We start from the raw sequence: 24437 nt of genomic DNA on the forward strand, positions 1-24437 counted from the left end.
AGAAGTGAAAGCATAAGGCAAATCCACAAAGGAACGAAAAGCATTAGTGTCAGTAATAAAAATAACACGGTACTTTGTTTTCCATCGAATTAAGCAGAACTCTATCAGTTATTGATGACTGACCACAATGCAGCTCAAACTAGTTGCAACCAAAGAGGGAATCTCTCAGTTTGGAATTTCAAAGGATCAGGTACTTCTGAATCCAAGTGTTCAATGATATCTTCATTATGCCTTCACTCTACCACCGTCTCTTGGTTTGGGTCGTTCTGTGATGGCTTCATTAATCTCTCTGCAAGTTCTCGAAGAACCAGAAGTTCCATGAATGCTTGTATCCATTGCTTGCAACCTTTAAAGGAAAAAGAGACCCTCTCTTACCTAAGAGTTTCTGCAGAAGTCCCAGGTTTACCAGCACGGGTTGAGGGCTCTCCTTAAACTTGTCATTGCACCCAGGGGACGAGATATGTGTATTAGGTCTACTCCTAGTCCCAAGATGTGGGCAGCCCCAACTGAAAAACACTAATCAAAAGTGGGGAAAGGGACAGTTCCTGAAAGGAAAAGTGAGGAAGTAAAGACGAAGTGAAGGGAAAAGGATTTGTTTTGGACAACCAACAGAAAATCATATCAGCTACCAATATTCAAATGGTGTTATGAAAAATGAACACAGAAGTACTTAAAATTCTCTGGACACTCTTAGAGTCTTCTCTGGCATTTTTTCTTGAACTCAAAGATCCAAGGCTACACAAACCAGAAGACACAATGTGCATCGGTTGTTTATTTAACAAGTATTTTTGAGCATCATTCCAGTGCTATTTTTAAGGATGTTATGGGAGCACAAGGGAAGAATCCTAGCCCAGACTTGGGGGACCAGGGAACGTTTCTAGAGGAAGCGAAATCAAAACTGACATTTAAAAAGTGGGTAGGAGTTCAGCTAGTCAAAGGGAGAAGTTGGATAGTTCAAGCAAAGGAAATAGTGCACACAATGTCCTCAGTCAAGAAATAGCACAGTGTTTTAAGGGAACAGAAAGATGCATATAAAACCAAATCATTTGTTAATATAAATGTTCTAGAGGGCAAAAACTGTGCCTACTCTCTCCTTGTGATCAACAGGTCCCTTGAATCCCTGGGTCTCCCTCACAAAGTTCTTATAAGAATCAAGTGTAATAATGTATGTGAAATACTTTGTAAATGTTAAATCCTCTACATCTGAAAGGCACGTATAGAGAATTGAAAAAGTGCACAGATTCCTAAAATCTGGAGCAGGAAAGATGACTGGCTCGATATAAGTGAGCTTCTCAAGAAAAATGTACTGTAGCTTTATGATGTCTATTTGCCCACTAAGGCATCCTTTTACTCATTGGCAGGTTTAAACTAAAATCTTTAGACAATGAAGACAGTGGTCACGTGTTCTCTGCATCAGCTGCCAGAAATTCAACAAGAGGGAGTGGGTAACATGGAAGAATATGCTCTCTAGGAAGACAATGAAAGTGTTCAAAGAATGTAGGTACAACACGATGTTGAAAAAGCATCCTTGGCAGACAGAAGGATCCTGGAATTTTAAAAAGAAAAGGAGAAAAAGTTAGCTTCCTAATGTTCTGAGAGTGTGCTCAACAAGGAAGATGTGCTTGGAAGACACCTGGAAGGAGGGAAAAAATGCACGGCAGGAGATGAGTATGGAAGGTCACAAATCATGCATCTATGAGAAGTAGAGGAAACAGTCTGGGGGAGTCGCCGTACTCTTAAAACGTCAACAGAAGGTATGTTTAAATTGCAACCCAGGCCAGAGAGTCATGAATAATCAGTTTGTCTTGGAGAATTCTGGAGTTATAAACAAAAGGATCCAAAGCATTGTCCAAGGTAAATATTGACATGGCTGAAGAGGAACTAGAAAAACTTTTAATGAAGCCAAAAATACTGCATCTGGGGAAGATGTTTCACATTCATATAATAAACACTCTGATACAAGTCTAAGGATGATGGGTAAGAATTATTGTCTAGTAGGTTGAAAAATTGATTTAGAACAAAGGCTTTCTCAAATTTAAAACAGTAATACTATAAAAACATAAATATTAACTTTTAAAACCATGTTATTTCTTAAAATAAAGATAATTCTCTCTGCCAAACACCGATTTGCCCTCAAATATGAGAGAGTTAGTACTCATATCCTGAAACAATCATCCGGTTTATACTGTGGCAAACGTACAGTGGTTTCTTCCTCAACTCCCAGCTGCCTGGGGGAGACATGGTCTGGGAAGTCCCTTTATGCCAGCTGGGCCTCTCCTAGGACAACACCCTATAATGACAAATCTCTTTGTCTGCTGAGACACACATCCCTATCAAGGAAAGCGAGGGAAGGACTTCACTAGTTTCTTCATATTCATACCTTGTTTCTTGCAGAGGATATTCAGGTAGGGTAACCTGAAACTTAGAATAAACAGAAGCCCATTATTGCTGCTTAGCAGGAGCGAGTGAAGGATCTTGTCAGCAGAACAGTACCATGGCAACCAGTTCTTCAAAGCGTTTTTAAAAAATACAAGTCGAATTTCATCTGGAAACATCCCAATTACCCAATTAGACTAAGCTGTGAAGTCTTTTTAGAGTAATCTCAGATCATAAGTGAGTGAATAGCACAAACCCAAACCATCGCTTTCTGATACTCAGAAAATGCAAGTTTGTTGGTACTGTATTCTGGTAAGAAGACAGTTCTTTATCAGCAGGAGCAATGAAACTGGTCTGCATCTCCACAGGATTCTTGGTGCTAAGGTAACATATGACTCTACCCCGTTGGGAGCCATGAGATTCCGGTTTTATTTTTCCCACTTAACAGATGGGAAAACTAAGGAGCTATAAGTATACTGATCACTGGGGACAGAGAGGCTGAGTGGAGTGGAGCTGGATCTCTTTTGCTGTGTGCACGTGCGTGTGTGTGCGTGTCTCCAAGGAGTTGGTGAAATCAGGCTCGAAGCCCTGTAGATTCTACCTTCGAAGCATCTCATCCTTCACTTTCTCTCTCCACCTTTCCCTACCAGGCGGGGTCAGACTTTCAGGGCTTATCACCTGGACCATGCAGTCATCTCCTCATGCTGCTGCTGGGCATATGTATGAAAGCACAGGTCAGATCACAGGCTCCCCAGTGCTCAAAGCATCAAAGCTTTCCTGTGGCCTATTAAACACACACACACACATACACACACACACACACACACATACACACTCACACTCCCATTCACACACACTCACACTCACATTCACACACACTCATACACAAAAATGCACTGTGCTTAGGATGGTGTCACAGATTAATAGAATTCATAGAATTGTCCACTATACCCTCACCCACCATCCAGCCGTACCATGAACTTTCAACACTCTATTACTGAGATATTCCCTAACAACCTGAAATTTACTTATCTTTATTTGCTTCCTATGTTTCATACCTCAAGGCCAGGTCCATGATGGCCTGTTTGTGAAACATTTCCCCAGTCCTTTGTGAGTATATAGTTAAGACTTGAGAGACACTCGTCATGTGCCAGACTCTGTGCAAAAGCATTCCTGTGAACTGTCTCATTTCACCTTCATGGCTATCCTATGGGGTGGATACCCCTACTGATCCTATTTCATGAATAAGGAAACAGAAGCATAGAGAAGAGAGGCAATGTGGCTGGCATCACAGAGAGCAGGTGGCAGCCTCACTCCAGAGCACCTGTAGTCCCTTGGCTGCTTCATCCCTCTTTGGGGTAGCATTTGCTCTGCACTCCCATTGTGCTTTGAACCTCAACAAGAGCACATCTATTTCACTCTCCTTTCATTGAAAGGTGAGAATGGTGATATCTATAGTGGTAAGTGTCTCTGTGCCCCAGCTTCCTCATCTGCAAATTGGGGCTAAAAATTGGTTTTGTACTTTTGTTTCTAAGAACTACAGGAGCTACTTCATTAAAGGAAAACATGTGAAACTATGCCTGATACACAGCAAGTACTCAATGAATGTTAGATATAAACTGATGAGACTACTGTTTCTCCAATAAGAATGTAGCTCCTCTGTCCAGCTTACTTTGGTATTCTCAAACCCTGGGAGACTAATGTAGTACTCTGCACACGATGGGCATTGGGTAAGTAGCTGCTCAAGTATTAACTTAATTTGTCATTATGAATAGATACAATGTAGTGATCACTCCTCTTCCCGTCACAGTTAAAATAAAAGCCTGTGTCTACCCTACCTTACAATGTGCTCTTTGCCCTGGCATCTGACTAACTGTTCCACCTTGTCTCCTCCTTTCTCCCTCTGACTCTGTCCACTTCCACCTCCTTTTCCTCAAACACATCTAACACATTCCTGTCTCAGAGGCTTTGCTCTAACATCTCCCTTACTCTGCTGTATTTTCCTTAGAACTTGACAGTTGCTTATATACCAGTCTATGCATTTACTGTCTGTCTCCCCCCACACCCATTAGCATGGAAGCTCCGTGAAGGTAGGGATGCAGTAGGTTCACTGCTGTATTTCCTGTGCCCGGACAGTGAGTAGCACATAGCAGATACTCAATAAATATTTAACGATTGAATGAATACATGAATGGACAAAGGAACCACTAAACCCCACAATAATGCTGAAAGGTAGGTTTTACAACCCATTTTACAGATGAAAAAACTAAGGCACAGAGATATTAAGTAATTTCCCCACATGCATGCATTTAGTAAGAGGCAGAACTTGAACTTTATTTATGTCTCTCTGATTGTAAAATTTATCCCAGTGTCTCCTAATATTTACCTAATATTTTTATTTAAGTCACTTTATGCAAATAACTTTATTTTAAAAGAAAGACAATCATTCCCATGGAATAAACTGCATTGAAATAGATATGTATCCATTAAAATTTAAAATATTCATCAGTATATTTTGAAGCAGGGATATGTCTCCGTATTTGGAAACACTGATCCTGCCTCAGTCTGCAAACCCCTGGGGCTAGTCTTGAATGCAGCCCACCCCGGAGATCAGAATCCTCTACTACCTACAGTAAGTTATCTTTTCAGTTCTCCCTGTTCAGTCAGCTTCCTGCTCACAAGTCCCTCAGCTCTTGCACAGAACATTCTTCATTGAAAGAAGGCCAGAAAGAGGCTTCTGATGCCTTTAAAACACACACGCATGCGCGCACACACACACACACACACACACACTTCACATGAGAAGTTCATGTGAGCCTATGAACCTCAGAGCTCCCCAACTAAAAGCAAAAGTGAGATAGATACAGGAGATGGTGAGAAAGAAATTAATTGAAAACTTGAGGCTGTCAAGCCATGCTGAGGAAAATCTCTCGCTGAGTTAAAGATCAGTGACATAATCAAGGAAAGTGGTTCCTATAAAAGCTTGATTGGTTGATCGAAATCTCCAGTCATCCCGAAAATAATTGCCTGGAAAAAAGCACTGAGTGACCTGCCTGGTTGGCAAGGAACGGCCAGTGCTGACAATGGAAGACGCCCCTCTAACTGTCCTCCCCTTCCTTGGGGCCCCAGCAATGATGAACTGAATCTGTTTGAGGAAGTATATTGCCTCATTATTTTCTGCTCTGACAGACACATGTATTTCTCATGGATGTTAACTCTCGACAACATTGAGGAAGTGCTTGTGTTGTTTCTGCAGCATTTCCTTTTCCAGGTCAGTGTTTTATAAATATTCCGTCTAGACTCCTCTTGGTGAGGCATTAAATATGGCAAGGAAGGCCATGGGCCCTGCTTTGGGCAAAGCCCCTGGGAAAGGACTATGCCAAGGGACCCTTCTGAGTCCCCCAAACATCCTACCAAATGGATCCTCCTCTGTCCTCACTTCCTTCTCTCCCATCTACTCCCAGGCCTCACAGTAATATCAAAAATGCAAATATGACCACATCTCTTTTTAAGCTCAAACACTTCAGCAGCTCCCTGTTCCCTCTAGAGAAAAATCTGTCTTCTTTAATGTGATGTACAAGGCCCTGCCTTTCATAGTCTACTCTCTGCCTCTCTCTTCGAAGCTCCTCTCCCAAATCTTTCCTGCATCCACTAAAAGCTCTTCAGGTTCTCTCACCCCTCTAGGCCTGCTTGTGTTGTTCATTATTCAAGGTTAGCTTATACTCCACCCACCTCCTTAAGGAAGTCTTCCCTGATTGTTTTTTTACTCAGCCCACACAGATCTCTAATTTTCCTGCGTTTTTATGTTATCGAAATCTATGCCCCACATCTGAACATTTTTTTCCCACCACAGATTTAAAGAAATACCAAAAATTCTGTCCAAGGCAACCTCTCCCAGGAACCTGTCTTGAAGAAATAATCAAAAAGCTCATCAAAGATTCATAAACATGGACATTCATTGCATAACTTTTTATAATTATTTTTTAAAAAAGAAACAAGCTAAGTGCGGTATAAAATATATCCATACAGCCATTAAAAAAATATTTTAAAGAATATATAAGGACGTGGAAAAATGCACATGAAATAATGTTAACCGAAAAAGCCAAATCTAAAATTGTATGTAAAATATGACCCCAGGTTTCTAAAAGAATATATACATCTCTTTTTACATAGAGATGGGATAGCAGGATGGTAAGAAGCATGGACTCCAGAACCAAGATGCCTGTGGAGGCTTGATTCTGTGGTCTTAGGAGTATTACTAAACCATTTATTATCTCACTTTCCTTATCTATAATATTAGGATAATAATAGTACCTTCCATGTAGGGTTGCTGTGATAATTAAATTAGTTAATATTTGTAAAGTGTGTGGAATTACACCCGGCACATTGTAAGTGCTATAAAAGTTTCAGTCATCTTTGTTATTATACATTGAAAAAATACTGCCCTTTCTGGGTGATAGAACTATAAGTTATTTTTATTCTTGTTTTACATTTCTCTCTTTTTTTCCTAAATTGCCTATAATAAGCATATATCACTTTTTCAGTCTAAAAAACATACGATGTTTCTAAAAAAGTAAAGCTTCATTCAAAATCTATGTTATTCTTGACTCCTAGGGTTCAGGCATGAGTTTTTTCTTCCTTCCCTCCTTCCTTCCTTCCTTCCTTCTTTCTTTTCTTCCTTCATTCCTTTCTTTCTTTCTTTTTCAGAAATAGAGAGAGACAGAATGTCCCATCAGCCAGTCCACATTATCTAAGCCTCTGTTCCCAAAGATAACACAACCTCTTGGTCTCTTAGAAGAAAAATTGGTTATAAAATCTAGCTCTCAAGAATATGAGCATTGTGGGCCAAAGAGAAAATGGTACTATGTCATTTGGGGGCAGTCACAAACTTTTCTTAAGTCTCAGGTTCCTCATCTGCAAAATGGGGAAAAAATAATTTCTACTTTATAAAATAGCTGAAGAAACACATACAATTGAATAGGGTGTGGCAAATAGTAGAAACTCACAAAATGTTAGCCATCATAGCTGTGATCAAATCAGAATGGAGTTAGCCAGTTGACACAAGTATAATAAAATAAATGGCTTTGGGGCCAGACTAAATTGGGTTTGCATCAAGTCTACAGTTCCTACTTACATTACGGCACCCAAAGTCAAGGAAGTTCCTTCCACCTTGAACCCCCAACTATTGTCTATCTTAACACCCTATTTATTTCGAGCACTTATCACCTTTTTTTCATTGATTTATTTCTTCGTTTAATTATATTTTATCTATTCTTCCAATTAGCAAGCACCATAAAGTCAAGGATCAAGTGTCTGACACAATGCCAGAACAAACTTGTGCTCATTAAATAATTTTTTGGTGAAAGAATGAATGGTCAAATAAACAAATGAACTTGGGCAAGTTACTTCGGTTACCTTGTCTATTAAGAAAACTAAATGGTCTAAGGCAGCTATGATGCCTGACATATAATGGGTGCTCTTTCAATATTAATTTCTTCTTTCTGCGTATTCATCAGACTTTTATCAGACCCACACATTTTCTAAAATTACTTTGACTGTCTGCATAAATGTTGTTCATGATGCCTCAAACTATTATCCCTGTGTCTAAGCAATTTCTTGTTAAAAGAAATTTTTTTCCACAGAACAGAGCAAAAGAAGCTTTGAAACTAGAATTTTTATAGCTCACACTCCATGTAAGCCAGACGCAAAAATCACTTTGAAGCGCTAATTGGTGACGTAAAGAAAAGAAATTTTTTAATGTAAAAATGCAACAGTGGATTTTGGCAGCAAGGAGAAGACGCTCTTTTCAAACTAAAAATGCTTGCCATCTCAATTTTCACCGCCTTAATTCATTTCTTAAGCAGAAGGTAAAAAATTTGATGATTAAGATATGTAATGGACATTTTTCAGAGCAGAGTGAGGAGGTGACTAGAGACCATATGTCGCCCAAGAATGGAGCCTTCAGCAAACGCTGGAGTAAAAGGAATGTGCTGATTTGCATGCTATTGGCGATTATGTCCTGATGAAAGAATACATCCCATTAGTACTAATGGGCATTATATACACATACAATTAAAAATACATATAACCTTTCCTGAGACCATGAGAAAAGGAAACGCTGATAATATATCAGGGAAAAAGAGAAGCAAAATAAACTGCTGGATGAGAATATTTCTCACATGTCCACATTAGGAAAGACCAAAGTCCTCATATTAGCACAGCACCCTCTGTGAAATCATTCCCCTTTGTCAGATATGTAAAATGCATTGTGTCTGTAGCGATGAACGCACCTACAAGGTAAGGCAGAACAGGGCTTGTCATTTGCCTTGATTCTTGGAGTTCAACCCAAACAGGAAAACATACAGTAAATATAAGCTCAGTACTCAATGGAATATTTGGCAGACAATGCTGGTACAAACTACTAGGCAAAATTCAATACAATTCACCCAAGAGGAGTTCGGGCAAAGTTTTCAGTGTCAGGAATAAAACATGAGGCTGTGTGCTTTCAGCAGCCAGTGGTATAAACTCAAACAGTCTCGGCCTATAAATTCCACCAAGCCAGAGCTCAAGGTCTGTGGCAGTCAGAAGCCCAGAAATCAAGCCCAAAGTGGGTCAGGTCAAGGGTCACAGGGAGGCCACCCTCAGTTACTTCTCAGGCAAAGAGGACAAATTCAGGAACACAATCAATATGCAGTTGCAGTCAACATCCAAGGAGGCTTCTGGGGATTTCTATAGATGTCCCCATATATACGGATTTGGGGGCATGTGTCATTAGTGTGGAAGGGCAGCAACTGTCACAGGGCTCTGGCTACCCTCAGTCCTGGAGAAGAGCACTTCCTGCTTCAGCACTGCCAGCAAGACCTGGGCCTCGATGATGTGGCTGTAAGCATTTAAAACACTGTGTCCTAGGGCAAGACTTGCTTAAGGTCAGAGACCATCTTATAGTTTTTTTTAAGTTTCCCGTAGCACTCGCCACTGTGCTTTGTATACATTAGGTACTCAGTACACAAGGACTGGTGAGATTATGAAGGTAACTTTATATCAGATACTCATCCTTTCCTTTTATCAGTCACTATTCCTCTCCTGCAAGTTCCCACGGCCCTCAAAAATGCCACTTGGAGTCTCCACCAAATCTTAAGACGTAGTCAGACCCAAGTTGAAATCCCACTCCACTGCTTAATACTAGTAAACACTTCTACCATGCCAAAATGTATCAGGAACTATTCTAAACATTTGTTTATACTTACTCCTTTTATCCTCTCAATAACTGAAAGGTAGATACTATTATTATTCCCAGATACAAATGAAAAAACCAAGGCACAAAAACGGATGTTAAGTATCTTGGCCAAGGCCACAAAGCTAGCACTCTGGAGCCTGGGTTCAAACCCCAGCTGTCACACATATTAGCTCTGTGCCCTTGAACAAGTTACTTAACCATACTGAACCCTATTCCTTCATCTAACAAATATACATTGAGGGCATACTCTGTGTCTGGAATTGTTCTCAGCATAGGAAGTAAAGTGATGAATAAGACAAAGATGTCCTTCTTCATTAATTAGAGACTAGTCAAAGACACACACTATACAACAAATAGTACTATTTAATATAAGAATAATGAAGAAAATAAAACAAGGTGATATAATGGAGTAGAGGATGAAAGCCCTTAGTTAAGGTGGTCCAGGAAGTTCTCTCTGAAGCAAATGAGCTGAAACCCAAATGATAAGCCAGCCAACCTAATAGCCAAAACCCAAGATTCCTTAGTAAAAAAATATTTGGTTGCTAGTGCTGATTTGGGGGTAGATGCTCTCAAGTGGGGTTAACGTGCCATACAAAGATCCTCACACTTCATACCTACTTCCATAAGTCCACCCACATGCCTCTTTCCTATATCTCTTCCTCTGTCTCTTAATTTTGCTCATTCCAGGCTCCTGTCCATCTAACCCAACCATTTGTCACTGACTCTGGGTTTGTATGTATTCTTTCTATGCATATTCTTACCTTGAGCCACTTATCTTTTCACACAAAGTGGCAACTCTGGTGTATTAAGAGCATCTCCCCTGACTTCTGTCTTTCATTAAGCAGGACTGCAATGCAACAGCAGTCCACTCTTGGCTTCCACTTACATACCAAGCAGCCCCATCTGTCGACTAAGCTCTGACCTTTCCACCCCTGACAACTGGTCATAAGGAACCCTCCACATGGCCATACGTGTGTTCTAAGGGGGAGGGATTGAGAAAAAAGTGAGGAAGGCACAGGGGTCTGGCCACTTGCTTGTGCAGCTTACTTATGCCTCTGACCCTGCTTATGCCCAATGCCAGTTGATGATGATGACAATGATGATGATGATGATGACGACGACGAGGATGATGATGATGATGGATTACTAATGGGTCCAATCAACCTTGGTGGATCTGAAAAAACCCAGCTTATGATGGGCAACTCTGGCCACATGGCCACTTGATGGTACAAGGTCAGATGCTCTGTCCTTCCAAGGACAAGTAGCATGCTAAGAGCCACTTTCTGAATGCTATATAGTTCTTTACTATGGATGAGATAGCCTTGCTCTAGAAACTGAGGGGTCTACATTGTGATCCTAATAGGACTTTCCATAAATTCCACATGGAGTCTTTTAGTACCACACAGACATATTATTATAGGATCTGCCTGATCTTATGGTTCAGTTGGCAGGGTTGCTTGCACTGTATCCTGGATCTGCTGCAGAGCCCTATCCTGTTCTTGGCCCACTCAAAGCTGGCTGCATTTCATGTCACATAGTAAATAGACTGAAGCAGTATTCCCAAGTGTGGAATATGATGCCCTAGGATGTAAAAATGCCTACCAAACATTGTTCTTTCTTCTGTTTAGAGAAGAGAGATTAAATCATTTTTCCTTTTCTTTGGAGGTGCTGTCATGGCATGACCCAGACAATCTGACCTCTAAAAATTTCACCAGTGTAGTGATTTATTTTCATAAAGTGTATCTCCCACCTTCTGAAACATATATATCTTACCAAAACTTCTACTTACTTGCAACTCTTTGTTCATTTGATCCAATAAATGTGATGTCATCAATGTAAAGGACCAATGTGATGTTCTCCAGCATGTCCAGATGGTCCAGATTTTTTCAGACAGTATTATGACAGTGACAAGGAGAAATATCAAAGCCCTGGAGCAAAATCTCCATTCAACATAAATGTAAATTGTTTCTGATCTTTCTTATTGATGAGGATGGAAAAAAAATGCATTAATCAGATCAATGACCACACACTGGTCTACATATCTAAGGCCATGTTAACCTGCTCTAGCAATGACTTCGCAACCAGCATTGCAACTGCAGTTGGGGCTACTACTTGCCTGAGATGGGGGGCCTACTATCAACTACCAGAATTTATCCAGTTTTGTCAGACTGACAAATTGGGTGGGGAAATGATGGGAACCATCAACCCTGCACCCTTTAGATTTTTAAGCAAAGCACTAATCTCTGCCATTCTTCCAGCATGCAGTATTAGTTTCGATTTACTATTTTGAAGGAGAGGAGGGAGACAATTTCAGATACTTGCACTCAAACTTCTGCTCTAAGATAGTTTTTACCTTACAGAGCAAGAAACCTATGTGATGGTTCTGCCTACCATCAAGTATATCCATTCCAATTATATATTCGAGGTTCAAGGAAATTATCACTAAATAGAACCAGTAGTCCCACTATGGGCCAAACAGAATATTCCATTTATTACTTGTCCCCTAACTCTCTCAATCTAATGAGACCAGATGATGTTTTGCATCCCTGGGTATCAATGTCAATTCCAGCCCTGCGTCCAACATTTTTCAAAATTCCTGGGCAATCCCCTTATTTCAGGATACCCCAAAGAACTGAGGGAATTAATTCTGCACTCACTTGCTATGACGTCAAAGGCATCTTCCTCAAGAAGACCAGATGGCTCCTTTAGATAGTGGGCTTCAGGTCCAAGCACCAGCTCAAGTCCAGTTAAACAATCATAACTTTTTTTTAATGTGGCGGCTGCTTTTAGCTCCCTGACCATCTATCCTTCATTTCTTTTCATTGTATAAATTAAGTAATATCCTGCTGGCTTTCTATCTATCTTGTCCCTGAAGAACACTATATTCTATTAAATGTCTCCAAAGCTCTCTGCAAGTCAGGCCCCCAGCAGCCACTCTGACCTTGCTACTCATTATAGTAACTGCACCTGCCTTGCTCCTGGTATTAAGTGTCACCATTTGACTTCTATTATTTGAGAATACTACCATTTCTATTATTACTAGGGAGCCCAGTTCTGTGACAGTATCTCTTACTGTCATTTCTAGCTACAGAGGAGTGACAACACTGAACTTCTCAGCAATACCAGCACTCAACTCACAAGCCTATTCCTTATCGCTGAACCTATCATGGAAAATAGTCAGCTAATAGGTTTTCTGGTGTTATGTAGTATATCCATTCTAGAAGACCCACTTCTTGATCACTTCCTCTACCATCTGCCTGAGTATTTCTGACATTTTTACTTCATTTGGTGTGGGCCATTGCATTCTCCAAGGTTCCAAAAGCCATCCTAGCACTGTCTCCTGGAGTCCTTGCCAGTGTGTTAAATCCTGTGTCCAGGGAGAGTGTTTCCATTTCAGTAAATTCTCTCCAGCTTTATGTGCCATCCTATGGTTCAGCATCCTCAATATTCAGAATCTATTTTGGGTCATACTCACTGTAACATGGATTCTGCGACAGATTTGCATACAGGATTGGGGTCTGCTCTCAGGAACAATGACTCTAAAAAGGTTAGGGAAGCGAGACTGAGCTTAGGAAGAAAAAGTTCAACTGAGGCACTTGCAACAGATGCCTCAGATGATCCCATAGGGAGAACTGTAGCTGGCACCACCCTTTAAAATTGCTCTTGAACTGCTGTACAGGTAGTCCCTGAGGGCAGACAACCCTCAGAGAAAGAACACACTGTGGGCAAGGCAGCTCTCTTTCTGAAGAGCAGCCTATACACCCAGCAGGTGGGGACATCAACCAGGGATCAACATCCACTAGAGAATCCATTGGACCCAAACCCTTGTAATAAAATGAAAACCTTCAACATTGCTAGGTTAGCCACTTCACCTTTAGGAGAAAAGCAGATACTGAGAATTCCAAAGGATAAAGGCCCCAAATCCTAAGTTATGAGGGTAAAATATTTGAAAGGAATGTAAATACTTAATGTATATCTATAAAATAATGAAATTTTCTTTAAAAAGTTTAATTGTTCAAACAGTAGTGTTTCCATGGCCTCCAAAGTATTACAGCTTTCACAGGCAAAAGTGGATATGTGCTATTTTGGTCCCTGCTGAACGAAGATCAAAAGCAAAATTTATGATATGGTTCAAAGCGGGGTGTTTGTGTGTTGTCACACACCAGTCACTTCCAGGTTCATGTTTCCTATACATTTTGTGAGTATCCTATGGAACAGAGGCCTTTGTGAAAGTAGTTTCCAGCAGGGTAAGATGTAATTACTTCGGGCATCAGAGAAAGGAGACCTGGGTTTATTCCCAGCTGTCTGGCTAGCTGTGTGACCTTGGGCAGGTCACTTCTCCTCTTGTAGCCTAAACTTTCTCTCTAAAATCAGGCAAATAAAAAGCTTGCACATATTTGTTCACATTTCTCACTCATGGGAGACATTACTAATCCACAAATGTATTCTTTCCTCTGAATTTATATAAGAAACTTAGAATTTTTCTCAACAAAGTGCTCTCGGAAACCACAGCTCACTAATTAATGGTGATACTCAACATGAAACCTACATACCAACTATGGACTAAGAGGTCCTTCTTGCATCCACAGGCTGTGATTGCATGCTCAGAGCCATGTATAGAGAATCACAAGCCAAAGTAGCCCCAGTGACTCTGATGTATAGATGTCCTAGGAGAATATGACATCAGCTGGGGACACTCAACTGCTGAAACAGAAGATCCAGACTATGGCCCCACTTTCTCCAAGGCCCTTCATCCCCTCTGCCTCTTGGTAGGCCAGAGACAGGGATTCCATTCATAAACTTAGACTCCAGCTCCATCTATCCCTAACCTGGCCCACCAAGGAACTCCTCGATAGAGGTGGCCCTAGGGCATGTCGCATAATCACTCAGGGTGAGGCTGTCACAGAGAAAGCCAACTTTAGAAGGCATCATCACATTAGTGCAAATTCATTCTGGTCTTTATTAGTCTTTAATAGGCTTTTTGTTTTATAGGAATGATGTCTTTCATTTCCACAAGCAACATAAAAACCAACTATCCCCAACATTTCCTATCATTACAATTTCAAAACATCAATTTCCGCCCCTCCCAAGAAACACACTCTAGTAAAAAATGAACCAATCTAGTAAGAGCAGGAGTAACAGTCCACTGCCCAGCCCGTGTGAGCCCTATTCCTTTGAAGCTCTCCCCTTAACACTTCTCTGCTCATACCACCTCCCTGTCTTTAGGTAGCTCATTCTACATAATGAGCATTTTGCAAGACAAACCCTATGGTTCTGAAGGCCCTTCAACTATTTTGAAATTCTTAACTCTGTCCTTGTTCCCTGATTCGTCAGTAATGCTGCCAGATGTAATGTATCATTTAATAAATTCAACCACTTGTCAAAAATAGTAACTAAATTCCCCATATTGCCAACTCAAAGCTTGATCTCCTGAAGCCCACATACAAAAATATATTAAGCTCCACTGGATTTAAACTGCATTTGGAGATATTTTGCTGATAGCGGCCAGTTCCCAGGACCCGAAGGCCTAAAATAATCAAGCCAGACTTAATATCTAATTAGGTGAAAAGTATGACAGAATAGAGAATGTCAGGGCTAGAGGGGACCTGAAAGATCATGTAGTCCAATCCTCTTGTTTTACAAATAGGGAATATATTCCCAGAAAGGTTAAGTGATTTATTCAGAGTCGCACAGCAATTTAGTGACATGCACACGCCCATCATCTTTTGCTATTCCAGATAGTAACAAGGCACTATCTTTTGGAGACCTAGGGAACAGATAGAACCAAATTTCCAAAACCAACTCTCCTCCAACAATGTTATAAGTTGTATGTTAATGGCCTACCCAATAGCCATTGGCACTCCACCTTATTTTCCCTTAGAATCAAGAAAATCCAGAGCAAATAATAATAATAATAATACATTTAAAATGTAAGTATCAAGTTCTGTCAAGGCCATGGGCAGTGTTGGCCTCATCAGAAGGAGACATAGGCTGTCGAATTCATGTGGCTTAGGATACCTTCTGAAAGGTCTCCCTGGCTTCAAATACTTTCATTTGCTGGTGTGGTGTCTAAGGGAACGACTCTAGGGAGGGCTAGGAGTTAATGAGCGCTTGGGGAGGACCTACCTGACAAGGTCTGAATAGAGACCCAAAGGAGGTGATGGAGCAAGCCAGGTAGATATCTGGAGGAAACATGTTCTCAGCAGAAGGAACGGTAACTACAAAGGTTATGTGGCCAAACTGAGCAAAATGAACAGAAGGGAAAGCGGCAGGTAAGAGAGTTAGATTGGGAAGGGTAGAGAGCAAAACATATAGGAACTTAAAAGCTATTGTAAGGACTTCAGATTTTACTATGAGGGATGAGCCATCAAGGCACTCAGAAGTGGGGGAGGTGACATGATTAGACTTACATTTTTAAAGGAACAGTCTATCTAAGAAGAGATTACTTCACGCTCACTAGAATAGCTGTAACAAAAAGTCAGATAATAGCAAGTGTTGGCAAGACTAGAAAAACTGGAACCCTCTTTCATCGCTAGTAGAAATGTAAAATAATGCAGTTGCTTTGAAAACAATCTGGAGGTTCCTCAAAAGGTTAAACAGAGTTACCATATGCCTCAGCAATCCTACTTACATACCTTCTTACATACCCAAGAGAAATGAAAACATATGTTCATACAAAAACTTGTACACAAATGTTCATAGCAGCATTATTTATAATAGTCAAAAATGGAAACAATGCTAATGTCCGTTAACTGATGAATAGATTAATAAAATGTAATATATTATATAATAGAATATTATTTAGTAATAAAAAGAAATGAAATACTGATACATGCTATAACATGGATGAAAGTTGAACACAAAGGATCATATACTGTATGATTCTGTCTATATGAAATGTCCAAAATAGGCAAATTTATAGAAACAGAAACTAGATTAGTAATTGCCTAGGGATGGGGAGTGGGGGTGTGCAGGGGAGGTTAGGATGATATAAGAAGTGACTGTTAATGGGTATAGGCTTTCTTCTGGGGACAATCAAATGTTATAAAGTTTATTGTGCTGACAGTTGCACAACTCTGTAAATATATTAAAACCCACCATATTATATACTTTAAATGAGTGAATTATATGGTATGTGAACAATATCTCAATTAAACTGTTACAAAAAAGTAAAATCGGTCTATCATCAGTGCTACTTGGGTAAAACTACAGAGTGTCAAGGGCAGAAGCATGGAAACCAATTTGGAGGCTATTGCAAAAACCAGGTGTGAGAAGATGGACAAAAGAGTGAGTGGTAAAGGCGGGAGAGGTCACTGAGTATTGAATGCCTTTTGAAGGAAATGAATATCCTTCATTTCTGATGGATTAAGTATGAAATATGAGTTATAAGTTAATGTCGGTTTTGAGTCTGAGCAACTGATAGAGGTGTTGCCATGTACTGTGAAGAGATTATTCCTGGAAGAAAAAAATTACTGGGGGAACATGAGATCTAGAGTTTAGTTTTTTTCTTTGTTAAACTTGAGATCTTATTAAACATCTAAGTGGAAGTGTCTAGTGGGCACCTCAATCTGGCATTTAGAAGAGAGGTAAAAACTGAAAATATAATAGAGGTGATCAGCATTTAAATATTTTGAACCCTAAGATGGAATGATAGCACTTGGAGATTGGAAGTAGATAAAAAAAAAAAAAAAGATAAGAATTTTAAAGGCTGAGTTCTGGGACATGCCAAAAATTAGAGGTTTTAAAAATGTTTTTAAAAAAAGTATCAAATAATACAGAAGAGTGGCTATCAAGATAAGAGGATAAACATGTAAATAAGGAGTCATACAAATAAGGAGCCAAAAGGGAAAAATATTTCAATGAAGAGAAAGTAATCATTGTTTCAAGTACTTCTGATGAAAAAGATGAGGACTGAGAATTGACCAACAGATTTAACTGTTTAGAGATCATTGGTGGGACCTTCACAGAATCAGTGTTGATAGACTGCTGGGAGCAAAAGACTAACTGAAGTGACTTCAAAGAAACTGAAAAGAGACAAAGTGGAGAAAAACATGAAGACACTGTTCAACTAGTTTTTCTGTAAAGAAGATCTGAGAAATTGTGTGGCAGCTGGAAGAAGTATATGTCAGGAGAGGTTCTTTTTTAAAAAATCCTAATAACTCACAGCATGTTTGTAGGCTGATGGGAAATATCCGGTGGATGAATAAACAGGGAACATTGATGATGCAGGAAAGGAGGCAATGGCAGAGTCAACTCTTGAGTAGGGAGAATAGCGAAGGTCTAGCACAAAGGAGAGACTCGCCTTCGGTACGAGGACAGCCCATCGACACTAGAAGGAGGCCAGTGAGGGCAACAGCACAGACTCGGGTAGATGTGCAAATTGAAGCACATAGACATCTTCTTTTGATTGCCCCTTTGTGAAACAGGAAGCAATGTCATTAGTTGAGAGTGAAGAGTGGAAGAGGAGAGGAGGGGATACTAGAATTTGAGGAGCAAGAAGTAAAATACTCATTTGTAAAGAGAGGAGATGACTAAACCAGGTAGTTTAGGTTAGTGAATATTAATTAAAATGCTATTGTTCATCAGATGTGTTTTCTTCAGCCACATTTAACTGTACAGGTACAGGCAGAATTGGAATTTAATCAAGGTTTAGGTTTTCCAGAAGAGAATAATGAAGAAAGAGAGGGTGAGGTAGTTGATGGAATACAAGAAATGATTATAATGATGGCCCAGGGAGTATAAGCTGGTAGAGAGTGAACTGAGGACTTTGAAGGTATTGAAGGATGCAGAAAGGATGGTAGGATAAATGGAGTGTGGGTCCCAGTGAGGAGGAGGAGCTTTGGAGAGTTTGCAGAGCAAGAAACAGATTAAGCCATTATTAGCATCATCACCTCTGTCTGTATTCATGTACAGGCACTTATTAAACTGAATTAAATTTTAATGAATTAATACCATTGGCAAAGTTACATAGTATATTAGTTTCCTGAGGCTGTTGTAACTGGGTTGTTTAAACAACAGAAATTTATTGTCTCACAGTTCTGGAGGCTAAAAGTTGGAAGTCAAGGTATTGTCAGGGTTGATTTCTTCTTATGGTTGTAAGGGAGAATCTATTTCATGTCTTTCTCCTGGCTTCTTGTAGCCTCAGGCATTCCTTGACTTTTAGAAGGCATACTCCCTGTGTCTTCAATAGTCTTCCCTCTGTGCATGTTGGTCTCCATGTCCAAATTTTCCTTTTGTATAAGGATATCAATCATATTGGATTAGAACCCAAAGTGATGACCTCATCTTAACCTGATTGCCTTGGTAAACACCCTATTTTGAAATAAGATCACAATCTGAGGTACTGGCAAGTTAGGACTTCAATAAATTTGTCTTAGGGGACATAATTCAACCTATAACATAAGGTATACTAAGTGTAAATATATATGCTGAAGAAATACACAGACAGGTGCACCAGAAGGTTATTTTAAATGAGAACGATCGAACTTGAACCTAAAAAAAGTCTTCAGTTGTTTGATGTTCACTGGGACAGGTACTAAGTGATTTATTACCCTTCATCTCTGTTCGGGGGCAATAGAGAAGTGAGGGTGCAAGTGTTGGAGATGAGGGCATAGAGAAACCAGCAAAATTATCTGGATAGTGGTCTAGACATGGATCCTGGAGAAAAGCCACGCAAAGGTTTTTAGCCAGGCTGCCTCAGCTAATAATCTCAAAAACATTTCTCCACCAGAATCTGAAGCTCCCTTTCCTCCCTCAGCGCTGTGTCTATGAAGCAGGTTGGTCACACTGCTCTACTGGTCCACAAATGGGCTGGCATTCTCCTAGTCTTAGGAAATGTGACACTAACCACTGGGTCAGGACAAATCACACTAGCCTTTGACACAAGGCACTTCCCTCTCAGTACTAAAGCACTTGGCAAACCAAATGCATTCTCAGAGGTGATCAATAGATCCACGAAGAACTTTTTGAAAATGTATAGGAAGCAGATGCCCAGTACCCGGGCCCTCAGAAATGGAACTATTTGCCAGAAGATCTATATAAATAGAAGTCTAAGTAGAAAAAGTTGGGCAATCTAGTTCAAACTTCTAGAACAGCAACTTCGACTATGACCAATTAGATCCATTGATTGGCTGCCATTTCAATGGATGAAAACTGATCCTGATTTAATTCATAGACATAAAGACTGCTTACTATTATGTGGGTAACTAGGGGTCACTAAATTTAGTCTTCAGAAATTTGAGTTAGCACATTATGAGTTTACTGAGAATGCTAATTCATTGCTCTGGCAACAATTCTGGCTTCCATACAACGCTTGACATTGCAGGCTCCATCACAAGCTTGCACACACACAATTGGAGTTCTCACAAGTTTCAGGAAGGATCCTTTGTTGTGAGTGTATTATCGATGATATCTTGGGTTGGTTGGTTATAGTTTCTAAATTGCTGCTATTCTTGTTTTTTAATTAAAAATTACTCTGGTTTTATTATATCATTATTAATATAGTTTGTTTTCGGTTGTTTGGTATATCCTACTGTGTATAATGGGGCATACTTGCACCAAGATTATTTTTGTCCTATAATTATCTAATAACTAGATTTTAGAATATACATATAGATTCAAAATAAATCATCCAGATAATTATTTCTAAAGTAGATTTTATATATTTATATACCTTGTGTATTATGAATATATAGTATATATATATATGCATAAATATGTTTACACAAGGTATATAAAAACATCTAATTTTTGTAAATATGTAGACATAAGATATGTATATATTAAACATTCCCCCCAAATTTGCTTGTACAATGGCATTTTGTTGGTGATAAATATTTGAGCTCTTTACATAACTTCCAATGTACTATCAAGTCAGTAGTGTAATACAATTGGGTTTTTTTTTAGGTATAGGGCATTGCTTTATAATATATAAAGAAATCATATGTACATGGTTCTAGTCTTCTCTTATATGATAAATAATAGGTTTTTATAAGTTATAAGCAACAGATTAGCTACACTTTTTTATTTTGTTCCCCAGATTATGGGAGACCATGCTTTGTTTCTGTAAGTTTGACTCCTGCAGGATGCATACCTGAAGGACCTGAGATTCTGAAGCCTTGGCCCTTGTGTGAGATGCACGAAAATGACTAAGACGCATAATAAAGTGAAACAGGGAAGACAAATGTCAGCTCTAATCCTGACCACACACACTCGCGATGTGACCTCAAGAAACTTCCCAATCTATTTAGATTTCAACTTCCTCATCTGTAAATTGGGGAAATATATCTGCCTCATAAGGTTGTTGCCAAATTAAATGAGATAGAACATGTAAAACGCTTAGCACGAGACTTAGCATTTAGTATATGCTCCCCAAATAGCAATATTCTTATTGCTGGCATTATCATTACTAATTTATCAACCAGATTGGACTAGATTCTACTGCCATGACAACGCAAAAAAAAAAAATCTCAAATGTATTTATTGAATTCACTATGTATCTCCTGCAGGTCTGCTGCAGCTTTGCTCCAACTTGTCTTTGCTCTGGGACCAAAGCTGGAACATTGCTGGCTATTGCAGCAGAGGAAAAAGAGAAAGAAAATATCGCTGGCTCTTAAGGCTTTCGCTCAGGAGTTATACATTACTTTGGCTCATATTTCATTGGCTAAAGCAAATCATATGGCCACTTATAAGTTTAACAAGGTGGAAATGTATACCTGTCCTGCAGAAAAGGTACTACAAGAAAAGTGGAATACTTGGTGAGCAGTAATACCATCAAGCGTATTATTACTAATTCAAAGACAAAATAAGGCAGTTAACTTACCAAATGATTTATTCAAGGATATTCAGAGAACCATGAGTAAAAAGGAATGATGTTTGGGCTTGCTTACTGAGAGCACAACCTTTAGCCCCACTTTCTTTAGTCTAAGAGTTGACCCTGCTTAACTACTCGGGTCAAAAGCCCCTGCCAGTGCAATCCAAGCTATATTTAAGAATAGTGTTTAAATATATACTATATTTAAAGCAACTATCCAAGTTTCTCTCTTATACACAGATCCAAGTATGACACAACTTTAGCTACCATTTCCAAATACTCAGAGCAATAAATCCAGGCTGTTCTCACCACGACGACTTCATTTTCAGCCAGATTCTCCCCATGCAGAAGCTACTCCAACATCTTAACAAATGAAAACACTCTGCAGTACCCATCTCACGTTGTTCTTCCATCTCAAATTCTTTCTTCCCTTGCTTCCTAGAGCAGTAGGTCTTGCTGAATCATAAATGTCCCTAAGGAATAAATAACTAAATGATTTGTGGGGGGAGACATACAAAAAGGTAATATAATTTCTCGAGACCTGAATTTACATAAACAGAATAATGTTCTACCTCCACTACAGACCTAACAAGAGCTAGACTGAGAGCTAGATTCTGCGAAGGCTCACTTCTCAGACTCTGCGAAGGCTCACTTCTTTGACAACACCAGACTGAGCTGCAGAGCAGATCCCTTTCTAGAGCAAATAAAAAATTTGAGCTTAAATCATTTATCAAATGCAAAAATACATACACCTAGGATGACCTCTCTCCCAAAGTCCACTCAGATATAGACCCACATTTAAAAACTGATAACTTGGGGGTCTAAAATTTTCCAGGTGTGGCTGAATGATGAGAATAAACAGATTAAATCCCCCCAAATTCACAAGCACTCTCAGTAAACATGGCAAACTAAGTGAAGTATCATGTGACACCACAAGAGGTCTATCCTTGATGCTGGCTTCAGGAAGCTGAGATAAGAGTTGTTGTACCCCTTTTACATGTGAAATTGAAGCCCATTGAGATAAAGACATGTAGATGGTGAGTTAAACTCTGGCTTCCTACCTCCATGTATGGGCTTTCCCAAACTCTAGCCATTCCTCTGCTACCTTCAGAAACCATGCCATAGCTCTACGCCACCTGCTGAATTGTTTATGTCATCTTTTTAATATTGAATTATTCTTTTTAAACTGAACTTAAACTTAACCGTTTCCCAAGCTACATCAATTGTGAACTCATAGCTTTGATGCACTGATTATTTTATCTGATATACCTTAAAATAAACATTACACTACTTCTTGAATGTGTTCATAAACCTCTAAGGTCACTTATGTCCCACAAGTGATGCACATACTGAGTTCAGGGAGGTAAACTCTGCGACCCTGCAGTCCCCACGCAATTCAGCTCTCCTGAGTCTTTGTGAAGATGGTCATAGTTTTGTCCTTTCTCTCATTCTTTCTTTATTCATAACTCATGCCCAAACCAGGATTGACTTTTTACTCAAGGGTGCTTCATGGAATAATTTAACAACTTTGACTTCTCTGTTGGACTTCTGTATTTCTTTTTGAATGTCTAGCTCATCTGAATATCACACATATGTTGATAATTCCTCACCTTAGTAGTCTATTTCACCATAAAATGCCAGAAATTCACTTTGCCAGCCTCCCTTGCAGCTAAAGCACAGACATTTAGTTCAGATTCTGTTCCCACATGAGACTTTTAATTCAAAAATTTGGTTACACAAAGAAGTACCACCTAGAGCTCATCTTTAGAAGGCAGTAGATATATCCAGTCTCTCTTCTTATAAATTTTATAATCTTGTGTATTCCAAATAGGTGTTATTTGACCATTGCGATATAAAGAGAGAACTACTCTAATTAGGGTGTATACAGAGCATTGAATGCAGATGTTTGCAGAGAAAATTATGAGAGAGCTGATTCTTGGATTGTCTCATGAAGGATAAGGTTTCCCAAGAAGATAAAAAAGAAGGTAGCTCAATAAATGTTACCTATTATTATTAACATTCTTACCAAATTTGAGTCAAAAAGACGTGGATTCAAGTCATAGATCCACTGAGAAGTTCAGTTTCTCATCTATTATCTTGCTCCATTTGGTTCAGCAAAGAATAAATAAGACAATTTTTAAAGAGTACATACTAAAATACTTGACACATGGTTAGGTTCTTCATAAATACTATTTGTCTTTCCATCTCTAATTTCTTTTTTTTTTAATTGAAATGCCTTTTCTCCTCTCCATTTCCATTATAGAAAAATCCTACCTATTATTCAAATTCTACTTAAAACACTATTTCTTCTGTGAAGCTATTACTTACCCCAAAACACTATCTTCCATCCTTCGAAACCCTGTTAAATCTTTACCTCCATAATGCTTGGCTCATGGTTGGTACATGTTTGCTGAAATGAATTAAATTGCCACCCATTCTGACCCCTGTTCCTAGTTTTAATGTCTACCTTTTTGTTTTATTTAGTTCTTGCTATCTGCCTTGCCAGCATTATGACCACGTCAAGTCAAGGCTCTGACTTTTTAAAAAGTCTTGTCTAATGGTCTAGATAACTAAACTACTAAGCATCTTTGATACCGAGGTTCTACTGTGCCTCCACTCCCGGTCAGTCCCATTCCAAACATGTCTTCCTCTCTCTATGTGATAGATATCTACTGAGCCCCTTCTACATACCAGGTAGAGTCACAGGCATATATCAATAAATAAAACAGACCTTGTTCCTAGTCCTTGCTGTCAAGGAGCTTACACTCTAGTCAGTAAACAAATAATAACACGAACAATAACAACTATAATGATACTACAATGGAAAAATACAGACAGGCTTATTCTAGGTCCACTCTGTTCCTTGTCTTGCCTCACATAACCTCTCCTCCTACCTTTCACCCTCTCTGTTCTCATCCCAGTGTCTATATTTTCAAATTCTTATCCTTCAAGGTCTTGTTCTAATACCATATTCTTCGTGAACATAAGACAAGATAGAGAAAGAAGGGTGTA

At 39.3% G+C, this 24437-nt stretch overlaps 1 long non-coding RNA gene across 1 annotated transcript in view; it reads right to left on the bottom strand.

Moving 5' to 3' along the window:
• Nucleotides 1-322: 322 nt before the first annotated feature.
• Nucleotides 323-24437, bottom strand: part of LOC111745777 — a 58627-nt gene continuing 34512 nt past the window's right edge. Inside the window, exon 3 of the long non-coding RNA XR_002782791.1 lies at nt 323-346. This is a non-coding gene — a long non-coding RNA (uncharacterized LOC111745777). The remainder of the gene's footprint in view (nt 347-24437) is intronic.

The sequence above is a fragment of the Pteropus vampyrus genome, unplaced genomic scaffold (genome assembly GCF_000151845.1).
Source record: "Pteropus vampyrus isolate Shadow unplaced genomic scaffold, Pvam_2.0 Scaffold165, whole genome shotgun sequence".
Taxonomy (NCBI): Eukaryota; Metazoa; Chordata; class Mammalia; order Chiroptera; family Pteropodidae; genus Pteropus; species Pteropus vampyrus.